Source organism: Petaurus breviceps, unplaced genomic scaffold (genome assembly GCF_028583685.1).
Source record: "Petaurus breviceps papuanus isolate PSGF00001 unplaced genomic scaffold, PetGlider_PUasm1.0 182, whole genome shotgun sequence".
Taxonomy (NCBI): Eukaryota; Metazoa; Chordata; class Mammalia; order Diprotodontia; family Petauridae; genus Petaurus; species Petaurus breviceps.
Window position 1 is genome coordinate 715,273 of NW_027185786.1, and position 6,214 is coordinate 721,486.

The window sequence follows — 6,214 nt, forward strand, 5'->3', positions numbered from 1 at the left end:
GTAATGACAAAGATGCTTCTCATTTTTGGTTTCTGGATTTCTTTATGAGTACACCTTCTTAATATGCAACAGAACTCTACCTATTTCTTTTGAAGAGATTAGCAGGGTTTTTTTCCCTTAGTTTCTTACTAAACCTTTCTTGTGAAAAACTGCTGCATTCTCCAGATTGAACAGGAAGAGTGATTTTTCCCATCCTGGGAAAGTACCTCTATAGTGTATACAGTATGGTGGTATTGAGGGAAATGGCAGCTTAGTCCAGAAAGCCCTGGTCTGTCTGTGCATATGTGGGGGAGGAAGCTAAAGTAGTCAGGACCTGGTATGTACACTGATATCTTCCATCTTGACAAGTCTTTCACATACTGTCCCAGGTAATCATCTTGTTTTCCTCACAATAAACGTATTCCTGCATCATTTCTGTACTTTTCAGCTCTCTCCTCAAACATTAGCCCCAAATACTCCAGCCATCTCCTTCCTTATGTTTTAACTTTTCCCAAGTCTTGTCTCCTCAGTCAGAATGGGTAAATTAATGTAGTCCCAGCAGCAAATTTTTCAGCAGTTTCTGTACTGGAGGATCTTAGGGCCAGCATGTTTACTCCTAGGACTGATTCTTGTTCTCTAGCATTGACCTTCATCTACATGCAGAACGGAGATCAATCACAAGACAGTGACCAAGAAGGACAGTCCCGTATTATCAGTTACACAGCCACTATACAAATAATCAGACTTCCTTGGATATGCAAATGGGTACAAAAAATGAGTTTTACTGAACTGATAGTCATTCAACAAGCTCTTAACACAGCCACAAATATTGATCTTGGAGGGCAGCTGAAGAAAAACACTTCTGCACGGGTTTCCAATTCAACAAGTATTTAATAATTTTGTACCAGACACTGTGCAACATGCTGGGGACAAGAACACTTACATGAGGTTGTGGACTTTAGTAAGAAACATTTGCCTACTTTTTAAAACCCAGTTACTGTGTTGGTTGGTATAACTTAGCTAGTTTCTGTTTGTCAGAAGGAAGGATTTTATTCACGGAGAAGTATCATATGTCAGGAAATTACTAAAGGAAAAAAGGTATCAATAAAACTTTAATAAAACATTTATTGCAAACTACTATGCTCCAAGTCATACAAGAGCTTACAATGTATTGAAAAAGGAGAACAATATCATTACCAAAGTGATTTTTCTACAGTGTAGGTGTGACCATGACACACCCTACTCAATAAACACCAAAACCCCCTTATTACCTCCTTATTTAGGATCAAATATAAACCCCTCTTTTGGGCATTTAAGTCTCTTTATGACCTGACCCCTTCTACCTTTTCCAACTTCTCACATTTCACTCTCCTCCACAAACTCTATGATCCAGTCAGCAGGGTCATGAAATCCCAGAGAAGAGAGGATAGGGCACCTACATCCTCCATCTCCCCTTTATATTTTGTCTTCCCCATTAGAACTTAAGCTTCTTAAAGGACCATCTTCCCTTTTTTGTATTCCCAGTGCTTAGCACACTGCCTGGTACAAACTAAGTGCTTAGTAAATACTTTTTCTACTTAGTTATCTATTCAAGAAGAAGGGGTAGTCAGCATCTAATATTGCAGGCCAGAAGTGACAAATCCATGGCCTTCGAATGTCAGGCAGAACCAGACTGAAATGTAAATGGGAAATATTTAACAAAATGAATAAAAATACTACACAACACAGATAATGTTAACTTGTGGTTTTCTAAGTCACTGCAGACCAAGAAGAATGGTTGAGAAAAAGTGATTAGATTTAGTAATTAGGTGGTGAGAAGTGATGTTGAAAGGGCAGTTTCAGTTGGGGGGTGAGATCGGAAATGAGATGGCAAGTTAGGCAGGGACAATACACAACATTTTCTAGGAATCTGGCTGCCAAAAGGAGAGATATAGGATGACAAATTAAGGGAACTGTGAAGGGGATGGAGAAGATTTGAACACATTTGCAGAGAAAAGGGAAGGCCAGCAGAGAGATACATACACACAGAATCAAGTGACTACCAATCTTGTGCCCTTTTTGGGGGCCATTTTCACGAGTAGAATAAAATGAGGAGGAAGATGAAAGGTCCGAGTTGCTCAGGCTCAGAGCTAATAGAGACACACAGCATACTTCACATACATCCTCCCGTTAGGTCCGCACAATTCTGTACGGTCAGTAGGGCTAATGACTACAGAGACACATCCTGAAGGTTTGCCAAGCATTTCTTCAGAAGCCTCTAACTGTGCTTTCATCAGCAGGGGGGATTCCTGGGGCAGAAACTCCCTATTTACGCCAGTGATGACTCATCTGCAGCTTAACAGCCCTAAAAAGCCATCTGGAGCACGGCCCGGGCCCATCCCAACACCGATCAGAAGCAGACTACAACTGGGGCCCTTCTGGAGGGAGGCCCTGTGGCCTCAGGTCTCGTCATCTCAGAATCAGAAGCGCATCGGGGCACAGCGGACAGAACCAGCCTCTGAGGCGGGCAGACCTGGGTTCGAGTTCCGCCCCTGACACCGCCTGGCCTCTCAGACAGCCCTCTAGTCTCTAGGCGCATGGGGCCGTATTTACGGGACCCCTTCGGCTGGTCCTTCCAGACCCTGGCCATCTCCCACCCCCTTCTGGGGGACGCGGACCGCGCGCCAGATGGCCCGATGCCCCGATGCCCACAGAGCCAGGCTGGGAGTCAGCAGACCCGACTGCGAATCCCACCCCAGACACGCTGCGGCTGGCTCTGGGTGGGTCACTCAGGGCTCTGCCTTAGTTTCCTCATCTGTAAAAGAAAAACGAATAAATCAATCTGTCAAAGAGGGCGCAGCTACCCCGGGGGCTCCGGTGAGGTCGGAGGAGAACCAGTCTTTTCGTCCTCCCTGGGGGTAGTGCGTGCTTAGGGCCACCGCCCCCTCCCGGGCCCCGGCGCGGCCTCGCCGAGGTCAGCTCAAGGTCGGACCCCCTCCTCCCATCCTTGGCTCCAGGCCCGCGGTGCCTCCTCCCATCCCTGCTCACACTCTGCCGTTCACACACTTATTCTCACAATCACCAAACACTCGCGGGGCGAGTCCACCCAAAAAAACCTAACTGCTGAACGAAAAGCCCCACCCACTGGGAACTGCGCAAGCGCAGGGTGAATCGGAAACTATAATTCCCAGAATGCATTGGGCTCGGAAGTACGCTAGTCCCAAGCTAGCGTTGAGCCCCCGAGAGGTTCTGGGAAATGTAGTCAAGGATCGGAATAGGAGAGGGAGTGAAGGTATACTTTTGCGCAAGCTCAGGGCTGGATGCCTAAGGCTAAGCGTCTCTTCCACCTACCTTTAAGTTTGGAGCACGAGACTCCGGAGTCTGAAGTGGCTGTGGGACGCCTCTGGCGCACGGCAACCTTCCTTTCCCCTTCCCCCCTCAAAACCCCAAGTGTGTCTGCAGACTGGGCTTGATGAGGGCAGGGCTAACCTGGATCCTCCCAGCTGCAATGGGGAGCCCAGGGTCCGCTGCACTGAAGGGGCCGTCTGCAGGGCTGGTCGGGGCTGTGTTTGTGGCCAGAGCTAGGGTGACGGAAGCGGGGACCGCTGCTGGGGGCATGCCGTTCTAGGGTCTCTGCTTCCGTGTCCACAGGACCACAAGCTTTCTTTGATCCTTCACTTACGTTCACGGCTGCCCCGTTAGTTTCCAAATCTTGTCTTTTCTGTTTCCACGTCTCGAGCATCCTCTCCTCTCCACTCACAGCCATCACCTTAACTCAGACCTTCATCATCTCTCAGAACTACAGCAATACATTTCTGGTTGTTTTCTTCCCAAATCTCTTCCCTTTCCAATCCATCCTCCACATGGCTACCACAATTACATTTTTTTTTTTGCCCCTCCCGTTCCATTTGGGACTTTTGTTAATTAATCCAGAAGAATGAAGTTGCAGCTAAATTGGAGGATGGCCCATGGGCATTTCTGAAAGAGGCAAAGAAAGGAATTAATTAGCACCTGGTTTTTAGAATGTTCCCGGGGTAATAAGAAACATTGTTTCATTGGATATTTATTCATTACATTTTACAATGCTGATGATAAGTATTTGCAAAAAGACAATTGCTGAGCAATGGAGAAACTACAAAGAACTTGAAATTTTCAATTACATCAATGTAAAGGTGGGAAAAGGAGAATTTGGAGAAAAATATATGGGAAGACAAAGAAAGAATAAAAATGAGAGAGGCCAAAGGTCTGTGGATGACAGCAGTAGCTATATCATGATCATTTCTTTAAGAAAAGAATTAGTAGGTGCTGGATATGGAGCAAAGAATGAAAATTTTGTTGTTGTTTAGTCATCTAACTCTGTGACCCCATTTGGGGTTTTCTTGGCAAAGATACTGAGTGGTTTGCCATTTCCTTCTCCAGCTCATTTGATAGAGAGGAAACTGAGGCAAATAGTTAAGTGACTTGTTCAGGGTTTACACAGTAGTAAGTGTCTGAGGCCAGATTTGACTTCAGGGCCAGCACTGTTACCCAACTGGCTCTAAAAGAATGAAATAGATTGTATTTTAACAGACAAGAAAAATTTTGATATTGATATGGGAGTTGTCCCTGAATCATCTGTCTGTGTATGGTCAGACTACTGACTCGTCAGAACTAAGATCAGAATCAAGATTAGAAAAAGGCATGGTATACAACTGAAGCGACAACCTCGATTTAAACAAGTAATTAAAAATAAAAAATGGAGCAATGGAGAAACTACAAAGAACTTGAAATTTGGACATTGGCTATAATAATTGCATCTAGTAGTTTAAGCTTTGTAAGAAGGGAAGGAGGGAAAGAGGGGAAAAGAGAAAAAGCATTTATTAAGCATCTTCCTGTACCAAGTGCTTTACAAATGTTATCTCATTTGATTCTCACAACAATCCTGTGAGGTAGTTACTGTTATTATCCCCATTTTACAATTGAGGAAACTGAATAAGTTAACTGTACATTGTAAATTAATTGCCACAAGGAACCCAGAAAGAACTTGGTCAGCAAACATTTGACTTAAAACTGACAATGGATTATAATATAAATGTGTTTGTAAAAGTAAACAAATTAATAAAGACCAAAAAAAAAAAGAAAAAATGTGTTTGTAAATTCATATGAAGAAGAAAGATAATGGATGATTTTGAGTAGCATAATCTAAAGCAGAGAGAGGCAGTGGAGGGTGAAACCAGTTTAAAGAGATCTTGGCAAGATAACCCACTAAGTAAATCATCCCAAAGGCATTTGAAGATGGAAATGGTAGGACTATAAGCAGAAGAAAAATGAAGTTTAGCTTAAACTACATTTCTATATCACCAATGTAATGAAGCTACTGTACCTGGGCCTAACATCACAGTTCAGATGTGCTTATTGAGGAGATAGAAATAATGAAAACAAAGATAGGAAAATCAGCCAAATTGGACCATCCTCTTACTTTTTGCAAGGACGACCGTTTAGTCTTCCTGCAGAAGAGGTGTTCAGAGGCGAGGGCGGGGGCGGGGCGGGGCGGGGGCGCAGGAGTCAGAGCCAAAGAAGAGCCGCGCAGCGCGCCGACAGACGCAGTCCCGGACTACATTTCCCAGAAACGCGCGGGCCTCACTTCCGGCCCTGGGTCAGGTTCTATTTGAAAGAGTCCCGCGGCGCGGTGGGTGTGTTTATGTTCCACCGTGGCCAGGCCCTCGCCTTCCAGAGCTCCAAGCGCCGGACTCCGTCTGCGCAGGCGCACTTCCAGTTGGGCGGCTGGTGAGTGGGGCGTGAGTGTGACTGGGGGGCTGGGCTTTTGGGAACTTGTATGGTGTGGAGGGGTGTCAGGGCGGAGTGGGGAGGGGAGCCCACCCAGGGGGGCCCACCCCCGGCAGAGCCAAGGACCCAGGGCCCTATGGTGGAAGGGGTCCGGATGTGGAGGCTGGAGCAGGCCCTGGAGGGAGGCACGTGACGTGGGTGGGGGTCGGTGGCTCCTTGTCTTCAGGCTAGCCCAGGTCCCGAGGCCAGGCCAGTGTAGACTGCCCCCGGGAGCTAGCTCGTGTGCTAGAGCACCAACTGGAGCAGGGGCCGAGGCCTGTTGAGGGAGAACAGCCTTTTTCATCCTGTGGAAAATTGCTGCCTTTGTAAACAGAAGGCAAAGAGGAGTAGCTATTGCACTCGCTTCAGACCCGGCCTGCTGCTGTTGAGGGGCTCCAGGATCGTAGATGGAGAGGAGAGGGGGCTCCTGGGGTCTTAGATGGAGAGGAGA

General features: G+C 46.5%; 1 protein-coding gene and 1 long non-coding RNA gene across 7 annotated transcripts in view; one reads left to right on the forward strand and one right to left on the reverse strand.

Moving 5' to 3' along the window:
• Positions 1-824: 824 nt before the first annotated feature.
• LOC138160784 (uncharacterized) lies at positions 825-5,505 on the reverse strand. Of its 2 annotated transcripts, none has more exons than XR_011168210.1 (3): positions 5,417-5,505; positions 3,310-3,936; positions 825-2,773 (listed from the first exon to the last, which is right to left on the reverse strand). It is a non-coding gene; the product is annotated as an uncharacterized lncRNA (long non-coding RNA). The 2 variants fall into 2 exon arrangements; XR_011168211.1 differs by having other exon boundaries at positions 5,321-5,472.
• An 87-nt stretch (positions 5,506-5,592) lies between these two features.
• Positions 5,593-6,214, forward strand: part of LOC138160788 (zinc finger protein 184-like) — a 15,685-nt gene continuing 15,063 nt past the window's right edge. For 2 of the 5 annotated variants that reach the window (XM_069087527.1, XM_069087530.1), the window contains exon 1: positions 5,593-5,724. The gene's annotated coding sequence lies outside the window, so the exon portion shown is untranslated. Of the gene's footprint in view, positions 5,736-6,214 lie in introns of all 5 variants that reach the window. The other 3 variants (XM_069087531.1, XM_069087526.1, XM_069087529.1) reach the window with 3 other exon arrangements.